A 12,667-nucleotide genomic window follows, 5' to 3' on the forward strand; every position below is an offset into this window, starting at 1 on the left:
GAACATAAAAATGGTATAAAATACCGACAGATTGTTAGGTAAGACACATATGCAACAGTTAGGTATCTTTATTTCGAAACGTTTCGCCTACACAGTAGGCTTCTTCAGTCGAGTACAGAAAAGTTGATAGAAGCAGAAGATACTTGAAGACGATGTAATCAGTCCATCACCCTTAAAGTTTTGAGGTGGTCAGTCCCTCAGTCTGGAGAAGAGCATTGTTCCGTTGTCTGAAACAATATGAAGTTGAAGTGACAGGATGGAGCCTTTATATAGTGCCAGGAGGTGAGACGTAGGTTGCTTTGGGAGGGCAGGTCCCTCTCAAACTCAGCCGTTCTCACTAGTAGAGGTCGAAGTTGATGGTCTGTACCAAGATACCCTTGTGTTGCAGTGTCTGACAGAATGAACATTAAGATGGTATAAAATACCGACAGATTGTTAGGTAAGACACATATGCAACAGTTAGGTATCTTTATTTCGAAACGTTTCGCCTACACAGTAGGGTTCTTCAGTCGAGTACAGAAAAGTTGATAGAAGCAGAAGATACCTAACTGTTGCATATGTGTCCAGAGGTCATGCTGCAGCTTTATACATCATTAGTAAGGCCTCACCTTGATTATGCAGCTCAATTCTGGTCTCCATATTACAGAATGGACACAAATTCGTTAGAAAACATTCAGCGTAGGATGACTAAAATAATCCATAGCATTAGAGATCTTCCTTATGAAGAAAGATTGAAGACTCTTAAGTTACATTCACTTGTTAGATGAAGAATGAGGGGAGACCTGATCGAAGTGTATAAGAACATAAGAAAGGAGGAACACTGCAGCAGGCCTGTTGGCCCATACTAGGCAGGTCCTTTGCAATTCATCCCACTAACAAACATTTGACCAACCCAATTTTAGATTTAGAAAGGACATAGGTAAGTACTGGTTTTCTAACAGAGTTGCAGATGCGTGGAACAGTCTTCCCAGTGGGGTGATAGAGGCTAGGACCTTGGGTAGCTTTAAGAAGAGACTGGACAAATATATGAGTGGGAGGGGCTGGGTTTGATTGGTGTCAAGGGGTACAGGAGTTATTTCTTTAGTAGCTTTAGGTAGATGTCGTTTTGATAAGGACCTGCCTCGTATGGGCCAATAGGCCTTCTGCAGTGTTCCTACATTCTTATGTTCTTAATTTTCAATGCCACCCAAGAAACAAGCTCCAATGTGCAAGTCCCACTCAAATCCAACCCCTCCCACTCGTGTACTTATCCAACCTAAATTTGAAACTACCCAAAGTCCTAGCCTCAATAACCCAACTAGGTAGACTGTTCCACTCATCAACTACCCTATTTCCAAACCAATACTTTCCTATGTCCTTTCTAAATCTAAACTTATCTAATTTAAATCCATGGAAGATAGGTATTAATGAAGGGGATATTAACAAGGTCTTGAGGATATCTCTCCAAGAGAGAACCCGCAGTAATGGATTTAAATTAGATAAGTTTAGATTTAGAAAGGACGTAGGAAAGTATTGGTTTGGAAATAGGGTAGTTGATGAGTGGAACAGTCTACCTAGTTGGGTTACTGAGGTTAGGACTTTGGGTAGTTTCAAATTTAGGTTGGATAAGTATATGAGTGGGAGGGGTTGGATTTGAGTGGGACTTGCACATCAGAGCTTATTTCTTGGGTAGCATTGAAAATTGGGTTGGTCAAATGTTTGTTAGTGGGATGAATTGTAAAGGACCTGCCTAGTATGGGCCAACAGGCCTGCTGCAGTGTTCCTCCTTTCTTATGTTCTTAATTTGAGAAGGACTGGTAAGATATGAGTCAGTAATGTTTTCACTTTTAATATCTATGGCGTGGTCAGTAGTCGTAAGGTTACAGCGGTAAATAATGGGTCCACTGGAAGTGGGAAAATGACGCATTCAATTTAGAACTGAACTGTACCTAAGTAACATCTGAGCAGTAGGCCTGATGCAGGAATATATAGGAAAATTCAAACAAAATATATAGAATGTAAACATACCATGATTGAGAAGAGAGGCAGCAAAGTATGCCAGTTAGTAGAGGTAAAAATTCCTTGAATGATGACAAGTGTGTGTATGTGTATAATGTTCGCCAAGACCATAGTCCTGGCACGGGTCCCAATCTTGCGATGACCCGTCTCTGGCTCCCGATGGAGAAAGGTTTCCACAATGATGCGACACATGCCACTCAAGCGCCCCTCTGGTCAGTTCAACTGGTGCATCTCATAAGCGACACCATATGTAACTATGGACACTAGCGAGGAGGAGGATATGTCATTATTACAGGAAACAGCTTGTCTGGTTTGTTGACCCCATGATACACTAGTGTGGCCGCAGTCATCTCTGGGTCCTCTTCGGGAGGGAATATCACCCCTAGTTGCCTGCGGAGTGTCTCAGTAGCTTCGCACTCGAGAAGATAGTGTGTTATGGGCCGTTGGACAACGTGCTGACAGTACTGGCACATCTCCTCCTCAGCCTTGTCTACCATCATCTTGGCTGTGGGAAAGCCCAAACGAAGCCGATGGATGGCGGTACACTGCGCTCTGGACCAGCTTCTGTCATATGGAGGGGGTTCTCCCTGAGTCGCTGCTCGGTACCACTGTTGAGATGGGGTATCACCTAAGACCTCCCCCATAAGTTTCGTGGCTCTGGCAGCCACCAGTTTGGTCTGTCGTAGGCTGATTGGGACAGTAATCCCAACATGTGGATAGTCTGTTGCTGCCTTGGCTGCATCATCTGCCGCCTCATTTCCCCGGATGCCAGCATGGCTGGGGATCCAGTTCAATGTCGATCTATTACCCTGAACTTCTAAGGCTGTCATTATGCTCAGGATCGATGTGATGAGGTGAACATTATCCTGTGGTTGAGGATGGGAGAGGGCATTGATTGCAGAGGTGGAATCAACATGTATGACAGGTCGGAGTCGATGTCGTAGGGCATGTGACAATGCCTGCTGAATCGCCACCAGCTCAGCTTGAAGGATCGTGCAGTGGTCAGGGAGTCGCCAGCCTTGTGTGTGACCATTGTGGTACAGTCCAGCTGCTGCTCTCTTCCTATCAGGGTCGACAGAACCATCTGTGAAATACACTGCACATGTGCCTCCCTCTGCCAGTGCCATGCTTGTCTCAGCATGATTGCTGAGGGTGTCTCGACTGCAGAGACACTTAGAGATGGGCAGCTGCATGATGAAAACATCGGCTGGATCTGGGCGCCAGGGAGGTGGTGGATGGTACCCAGCAACAGGAAGGTCACAACTCTTCTCACAGAGCAGCTGTACAGGCAGCAGCTTCCGCCCAGCAGCACAAAACGAACGAATCCAGGAGTAGTCCGTGAAGAGTGTGGGATCTTGTGACATGGTTATTAATATCTGTCTCCTTAGTGTGGTACCTTGCTGCCGGTGCAGAATCGTGGCCACTTTGCAGGCGTTTATGTATCTTACTCTGTCAGCCAAGGAAGGAAGCCGGGCCTCAGATCTGAGACATACTGTGTTGGTCCAGATGGGGGCACCAAGCATAGTTCTTATCGCCTGGTTTTGTACGACCTCCACCCTTTGCCTGCTCTGCGGGAAGAGATGAGCTAAAGCCGGTGCACTGTAGTCAATGAGCGAGCGTATAGCTTGTATATAGTACAAGCGAAGTACATCTTTGCTTGCCCCTGCACGGTGCCTCGTCATGGCTCTCATGGCGTTGAGTCTGAGTAGAGCACGTGACCTGACATACTCGGCCTGTTTCTGAAAGGTCAGCTTTTTATCAATGTAGATTCCCAAGTACAGGTAGGAGCCTGTCCACTCAAGTTCTATATCCTGAATACGTAATCTATTCATAGGATCTGGTCCCTTGAACATCATTGCAAGAGATTTCTCGGCCGAGATCTTGAGGCCTAGTTCCTTGCAAGACTGCGTAATTAGGTCCAAAGCTCTCTGAGCCTGTCGTTCTAAATTGCCTTTCCCATTCACTACTAGTGCAAGATCATCAGCATAGCTGAGGAGCTGTGTACCACTATGAAAGGGAAGGCTCACAAGTTCCTGCATAAGGATGTTAAACAGGGTAGGACTGAGCACACCTCCTTGTGGCGTACCGTTTTCCAGGGTTTTAAAGGAAGAGTAGTGTCCCTGAAAGCTGACACAGGCCTGCCTGCCCCTAAGGTAGGACTCTATCCAGGCCAGGAGGCGTCCTTTGATTCCCTTCCGAGCTAGTATTGCCAGAATTGCTGTGGGGCTGGCCAGCTCAAATGCCTTCTCAAGGTCGAGGTAGACGACGATACTAGGTTTTTTGTTGCTATCAGCAATCTGGCTTAGTAGAGTGGTTATGCACTCTGCTGTTCCCACTCCTTTGGTGAAGCTAAATATGTGATGATGAGAGGGTCCAAGTTTCCATAGGAGGCGGTTTAACACCATCCTCTCAGCAGTCTTGGCTAAGCAGCTGGTCAGCGATATGGGTCTCATACTGCCTGGGTCCTTGGGCTTTGGAATTGGTACGATTGTAGCTTTCTTCCAAGCTGCTGGGAGTGTCCTGGCCCTCCACGACTTGTTAATGACGTCTAGTATGGCCTCCCATCCACTCTGCCCAGCCCGTGCAATCATGGAGTACGTCACACCATCGATGCCCGGGGCAGTGTCACCTGTGTTCTTAATGGCACGTCGGAGTTCCAAGTCCGTGAGGTCTACATCAGTCACATCTTCCGACTCACATGCAGCTTGTATCGTTAGCTGGCGCTGTGGCAGAAGATCCGTCTGTATATTCCGGATGTCCTGTGGGAGCTGAGTGGAGGCTCCCCTGGAAGTGAAAAGCTCCACTAGTTTCTCTGCTTCCTGGGATGGGTTCGGGTGTGCTGGTGGCCTCGGCTTGCTCTTGCCAGTTGCTATGTTGAGCTTGCCCCATATCTCAGATAAGGTGGTGTGATGCCCGAATGTTGAGCACCACTCCAGCCATTTCTCAGTTTTTACTCTGAGAGAGATTCTGCGGGCATGCTGCACAATGGCTCTCAGAGTATTCCTGTTCTCTGCCGTAGGGTTACGCCTGTATAGCTTCCTAAAAGAGTTGATGCGGTGGTTCTGCTCCCGCACCTCGTCGTTGTAGAACCACCAGTCTCTTTTGTGAGTGCGTCCTGCGGACTTCTTTGGAATTGCGCACTCTGCTGCCTGGATGAGAACAGTGATTAGCTCCTGTTCAGCCGTATCACAGTCTTCAGATAGAGAGTATGTGGACCACCAGTTATGAAGATAATCCTGGAACACCTTCCAGTTGGCCCTCTTTATGTCCCATCTAGGAGGCAGCACAACTGTGGGAGGCCTGTTGATGTTGAAGGTGGTGATCACTGCAAAGTGGTCACTGACAAGGTGAGGATGAGTTTCCCATGTGGCTCCTGCTGCGAGTTGTCTTGACCCGAAGGTAAGGTCGAGGCAGCCACCCAACAAGTGTGTGGGGTCTCCATTGTTTAGCAACCTTACCTCTGGAATATCGTGTAGGAGCATTGCTATATGTCTGCCAGCAGCATTGGTTGCTGAGTGAGAGTGCAGAATAGGGTGATGTGCGTTGAAATCTCCACCCACAATAATACACTCAGTGCGTGCTAGTGCGAGGAGCTCTGCAATGTCGAGGGTGTGTCTTGGGTTCTTGTAGATGTTATAGATGGTAATGGGCGCCCCAGGTATGTGCACAAGGATGGCCTGTACCTCGACATCCTCCCCACAGTCCACAGGGTTGGCTATAACCTCGTGAGGTATTGTATTGGATACAAATACAGCTGTGCCTCTGCAGTGAATGCCCGGGTCCATGTGCCGAAAATACCCAGCAAAACCGGGTAGTCTTGGGCACATAGTCGGGACAGTCAGAGTTTCTTGTAGCAAGACGATGTCAACCCGATCCCGAATTACTGCCTCCAGCAAGAGGTGCTGTTTGCCCCTCAGGCCATGAATGTTCCATTGTAGGACCTTGAGGGTGTGATTTGGCCCAGAGGTTATTCCATCGCTGTTGTTTCCTGAGCTGGAGATTGAGTCCTGCCCGCTCTGAGAACCTGCAAATTCATGGCATCCACTGTCTCCTCTTCGGTCAGAAAGCACACTCTCAGGAGAGTACTGACCATCTGCCGGAATGCGCTCTGTTGTTCCGTGGAGTTGATTGTGTTGCAAATAAGATCCGTGAACACCTTGATGAGTGCTACGAGATCCTCCCTGGTGAGGGCCTGCTTTGGAGATGGGTTCGAAACAGTGCATATTATCTGGGCTGCTGTGGTCTGTAGGGACTGCTGAGGGTTGGATTTCTTTATTGTATGCACCGTGGTCTGTTGCTGTATACCAGGTTGAGTAGCCGGGATCTGCTGGTGAGGTGCCAGTTGAGTCTGCAAAGCGCCTGTGCCGGGTAAGGAGTGCCTGCGTTGTCGTGCTATGGCCGGTGGGGGCTCGTTTAGTGCAGCCTGCTGATCGCATTGACCCGATGCACCCTGTTGACGCCTCCTGTTCCTCTTGTTTCTGTTTCTTCGTTGAGGTAGGGGTGCAGGAGGTTCTTGACCTTGACGCCTGGTTGAGGCTTCTAGGGTTGGGAATTCCTGGGCATTGACTTGGTTTAGCTGCTGAGAGATCTGCGGTATGGCAGGGTTCTCTGCACCCATCGTTTGATGATCCGTCGTAGCCTGTTGCCGAGTTTTTGGCGTCTTCCAGACTTCTTGAATTCTGGCGAGCCTCTCGGGGCATCGAGGATTCCAGGCATGGTGTTTCTGCCTGCAGTTCGGGCATTGTGGAGTGGGTGGCGATGCATTTTTCAGCTTGGTGATGCATTCCTCGGTAGGGTGGTGCTGGCTGCAGACACCGCAGATTACTCTGTTCGGACATAGTGCACCCAGGTGTCCATAACGCTGACACTTGAAACAGCGAACTGGTTCTGCTGTGAAGGTCCTGACATCGTACCTGCCCCAAGAACCGAGGTCCAGCTGGGATGGCAGTGGTCCTACATGCTGAATGAGAACCTGTCGGGTCGGTGCGTTGCCTGCCGTCTTTGCCTTGAGACGTTGAGCTGACACCACACTGGGATGAGCTGCTACTGCCTCGATGGGCATCATCAGCGGGTATCGCATCACTACACCCTTGGTGATCTTCTGCCGAGAGTCCAGTTCCTCCAGGGTGAATGAGCGATCTGTCTCCATGACTCTCTTCAAGGTGGTATACATTTCCTTGTTGAGAGGAGTCAATATTGGTTCTCCCCTCAAGTTGAACCATATCTTGAACTTCAGGTTGTGTCGTGATTCCAGGTATGAAACAACCCCATAGTGGGTTCTGTGGTCCCCATAAGACTTCACCTTGAATTTGCCAGGTCGGTTGAGCTGGTTTGCCTGCTCCTTGGACGGACGGTGCTTCTTCTTCTTGTCCACAGTGTTCCATCCCTCTTGGTTTTCGTGGGGTGCGGTGTTTATTTCCGCACCTGTTTCTATTGTCGCTGGCTCCATGGTTGGGACTGTCAGATCTGCTACAATGTGAACAGGATCTTCCTCTTCCTCTCGCAACTTCTTCGCTAGAATTTCGCCCCACATTTCCAAATCTGAGTCCTCCGTCGTGTTCATGGAGCATCGTGACCTCTTCTTTTCGGCAGAAGCCATGTGCCTATCTTCTGAAAAGGTAGTGAACTCAGTGAACTGAGAGTGTGTCAATGGATTGAAAAGCAATAACAAGCTCTACAAACAAACCTACGGCATGGGAATGGGGTCCCCAATAAGTGCCGTCCTAGCCAACTTATACATGGAACACCTAGAGTCCGAACACTTCGCCAACATCATCCCTTCAAGCGTCACTTGGTTACGTTACGTGGACGATGTCCTCGTAATAACTCCAAAACGTTTTGATGTACGGGATCTTCAGGCAAGGCTCAACGCAGTTGAACCAGCGATTCAGTTTACACTAGAAGAAGAGTCCAATGACAAGCCACCTTTCCTCGACGTCCTCATTCACAAAGTAGACAACAACCTAAGATTTCAAGTTTATCGGAAACCCACCAATAAAAATGATCTCACACACTTCTATTCCAGTCAAGATACCAAGACCAAAAGAGGCATCATCATCGGGTTTTTCCTAAGAGCATACCGAATTTGTAGTCCTGAGTTTCTTGACGAGGAATGTACTTACATTCACCAAACATTCACTGAGTTACAATTTCCTTCTTTTTTCATCAAGGACTGCAAGAAAAGAGCTCTTCAGATCATCAATTCTCCACGCATCAACACCGCTCCCAACAAAGTTATAATTGAGAGTAAGACACATGTGCAACATCTGGGTATCTTTATTGTAGACGTTTCGCCATCCAGTGGCTTTATCAATACAAATTCTAGGACATAACTTGAAGACAGTAGAACTATGTACAGAAGATGAGGTAATCAGTCCCTCAACCTAGGAGTAGGTGCGAACAGCACCATAGTCGTGGAGATTCTGAAGCAGAAGAAAGAATCCTGGCGCTTATATAGTAACGTCAGGTGTAGCAGACGAGGGCATATTCACTGGTAGGCGGGATTCCCCAGTGGAAGTAGGTCCTTCCCAAAGAGATGGGTTAGTAGTAGTAGTAGTTGTCGTAGACGTGAAGGTTATGTACATGTCCTCAGAATTAAGATTCCATGATGTTGCAGTGTCTGACAAGTTGTGTACGAAATGGTATATAATACCGACAAGATGAGAGTAAGACACATGTGCAACATCTGGGTATCTTTATTGTAGACGTTTCGCCATCCAGTGGCTTTATCAATACAAATTCTAGGACATAACTTGAAGACAGTAGAACTATGTACAGAAGATGAGGTAATCAGTCCCTCAACCATAGGAGTAGGTGTGAACAGCACCATAGTCGACAGGTTGATAGGTAAGACACATATGCAACAGTTAAGTATCTTTATTATGAAACGTTTCGCCTACACAGTAGGCTTCTTCAGTCAAGTACAGAAAAGTTGATAGAAGCAAAAGATACTTGAAGACGATGTAATCAGTCCATCACCCTTAAAGTTTTGAGGTGGTCAGTCCCTCATATGTGCATATGTGTCTTACCTATCAACCTGTCGGTATTTTATACCATTTTAATGTTCAATCTGTCAGACACTGCAACACAAGTGTATCTTGGTACAGACCTGCAATCAACTTCGACAACTTCCACTAGTGAGAGCGGCTGGATTTGAGAGGGACCTGACCTTTCAACATCTGAGTTCTTACCTCTCCTAGTGGCCTACGTCTCACCTCTTGGCGCTATAAAAAGCTCCATTCTGTCACTTCATCTCCATATTGTTTCATACTATGGAACAATGCTCTTCTCCAGACTGAGGGACTGACCACCTCAAAACTTTAAGGGTGATGGACTGATTACATCGTCTTCAAGTATCTTTTGCTTCTATCAACTTTTCTGTACTTGACTGAAGAAGCCTACTGTGTAGGCGAAACGTTTCATAATAAAGATTCCTAACTGTTGCATATGTGTCTTACCTATCAACCTGTCGGTATTTTATACCATTTTAATGTTCAATCTGTCAGACACTGCAACACAAGTGTATCTTGGTACAGACCTGCAATCAACTTCGACAACTTCCACTAGTGAGAGCGGCTGGATTTGAGAGGGACCTGACCTTTCAACATCTGAGTTCTTACCTCTCCTAGTGGCCTACGTCTCACCTCTTGGCGCTATAAAAAGCTCCATTCTGTCACTTCATCTCCATATTGTTTCATACTATGGAACAATGCTCTTCTCCAGACTGAGGGACTGACCACCTCAAAACTTTAAGGGTGATGGACTGATTACATCGTCTTCAAGTATCTTTTGCTTCTATCAACTTTTCTGTACTTGACTGATGAAGCCTACTGTGTAGGCGAAACGTTTCATAATAAAGATACCTAACTGTTGCATATGTGTCTTACCTATCAACCTGTCGGTATTTTATACCATTTCAATGTTCATTCTACGCCTCTCCAGAGAGTGGAGATTTAAGGCTTTAAGTCTATCTTCATACGGGAGGTTCCTTACACAGTAAATCATTTTAGTCATTCTTCTCTGTATGTTCTCTAATGAGTCTATGTCCATCCTGTGGTAAGGGGACCAAAACTGAGCAGCATAATCTAAATGAGGCCTCACTAGTGATGTATAGAGCTGTAAAATAACTTTTGGACTTCTGTTACTTATACTTCTTGAGATAAATCCAAGTGCCTTGTTGCGCACACTAAGGCACTGCTGTCTTGGCTTTAGATTTCTGCTTACCATGACTCCCAAGTCTTTTTCACATTCTGTATGACCAAGCTCTACTTCACCTAGATTATAGCTTCGAGGGTTATTTTCATTACCAAGGGCAAGTACCTTACACTTATCCACATTAAACTTCATCTGCCATTTTTCAGACCAAGACATTAATTTGTTCAAATCGTCCTGGAGTTCATTGATATCCTCCTCAGAGTGAATTATACGGCCTATCTTTGTATCATCAGCAAACTTACTCATGTCACTAGTAATCCCTTCATCAAGGTCATTAATGTAAATTATGAACAAGAGAGGGCCTAAAACTGATCCTTGTGGAACGCTACTAGTGACTAATCCCCATTCAGATTTCACTCCATTAATGGTAACTCTCAGCTTTCTATTGGTAAGCCATGCCTCAATCCATGCTAGAACTTTACCTCCTATACCATGAGCTGCCACTTTTCTTAAGAGTCTCTTGTGAAGTACTCAAAGTCTCTTTTGAGGTATTCAAATGATTTATTATCATATTTCTTCGCGTCTTCCAGCTTTGTCTCAGTTTTAACGTTCTTGGTGTGGTTCTCATTGTCTTTATTGTCTTTCTTCCTGTATGTGTTGCCAGAACTATTCTTCTTGTCTCTGGTGCTGGAAGTTGTGGGGTATTTCTCTTCTTTCATCTTGTCAGTGGTATGTGAACCGGTGAGTTGTTTATCTTTCTTCTTGTCAGTGGGGCCAGAACTAGTGGAACATTTATCTTCTTTCTTCTTCTCAATAGTAGCAGACCTAGTTGAGTGTTTAGCTTCTTTCTTGTTGTCAGTGGTTCCTGATCTAGTGAAGTGTTTCTCTTCTTTCTTCTTGTTAGTGGAACCAGAACTAGTCGATTGTTTATCTTTCTTCATGTCAACAGTGGCAGAACTAGTTGAGAGTTTATCTTTTCGCTTCTTGTCAGCTTCTTCAGTGCTAGTGGAATGTTTTTCTTCTTTCTTTTTGTCTCTGGTACCAGAACTAGTGAAGAGTTTATCTTTCCTTTTGTCAAAGGGGCCAGAACTAGTGGAATTTTTATCTTCTTTCTTCTTGTCAGAGGTAAGGGAATAAGTGAAGTGTTTATCTTTGTTTTTGTCATTAATGCCAGAACAAGTGGAATGTTTCTCTTCTTTATTCTTGTCAGTGATACCAGAACTAGTGGAAAGCTTATCTTCTTCCTTCTTGTCAGTAGTGCCAGAACTAGTTGAGTGTTTCCCTTTTTTATTCTTGTCAGTGTTGCCAGAACTAGAGAAGTGTTTTTCTTTCTTCTTGTCAGTGTTGTCAGAACTATTGGAATGTTCGTCATCTTTCTTAGTGGTGGTGCCAAAACAAATTGTGTTTTTCCCCAATTCTTTATTGTCACTTGTGCAACAACTAAACGAGACTAGTGACTGTTTGTCTTGCATCTTATCTGTGGTGTCAGCACTAGTCAAACCCTTTTCACCTTTCTTCTTGTTAGTGTCAGTAGAACTAGTTGAGTTTTGTGGATGTTTCACATGCTTCTTGTCACTCTTGGCTTTTATCTTATCATCAGTGCATGGAGGTCTCTCAGAAAAAGCTTCTTTCGTAGGTTTTCCTTGGCTCACAGTAAATTCTGCATGTAGAGAGTTCTCTGGTTGGAGGTCCTTTGGAGCAGATAGTGTGTATGAAGGTCTCTGCACTGATATTTTCTTTCGAAGATATTCTTGACCATCATAATATTCTTTGTAAAGTGTCATCTGCAACACTTCTTCCACATGATATAGTCCTGCACATGATTCGTTGTGTAGAGGTTGGTGCCGTGTTCTTAGCTCTGTGAAGACCTGTTTGTGTGCTCTTGAGGGGTGACCTATACTTTGAGTGCTGACCTATACTTAACTCTGTGAAGAAGTGTCTTGTTTGCTCCCGTGGACTGAACCAAGATGCCCTCCATCGAGCAACTTTACCAGCAACTTAAGGAAGAATTGAGGGCAGCGAAGATGGAGATACGGCGATTGACCGAGGAAAACAAGAGGATTCGTAGTAGTCCTCCTGTTTCGAGTCCTCAGGTCAAGAAGAGATCGTGGTCAGTGGTTGGACAGCAGGGGACGACGAAGTTGACGATCAAGAAGACGAATGGAAAGCCAGAAACGATGAAGAAGAGACTGCTGTGGAAACTCCCGTGGAAACCTCCAACGCATTCTCGGTGCTACCCGACGAATGTGAGTCTACTACTGGGATCGTCACGACGAACGACAACAAGGAAGGTAAGAATATTGTTGTTGTTGGGGATAGCCAGGTTAGATACATGGATAGGGCATTCTGCTTGAAGGACAGGAGTAGGAGACAAAGGGTATGCTTTCCTGGGGCTGGGATGGAGGACATTGTTAGCCGGCTTGACAACATCATGAACGGTAATGGGATCAATCCTATTATTTGCCTCAGTGCTGGTGGCAATGATGTAGGCAAGCGTAGAAGTGAGGATTTAGTT

Source organism: Cherax quadricarinatus, chromosome 33 (assembly GCF_038502225.1).
Source record: "Cherax quadricarinatus isolate ZL_2023a chromosome 33, ASM3850222v1, whole genome shotgun sequence".
Lineage (NCBI taxonomy): Eukaryota > Metazoa > Arthropoda > Malacostraca > Decapoda > Parastacidae > Cherax > Cherax quadricarinatus.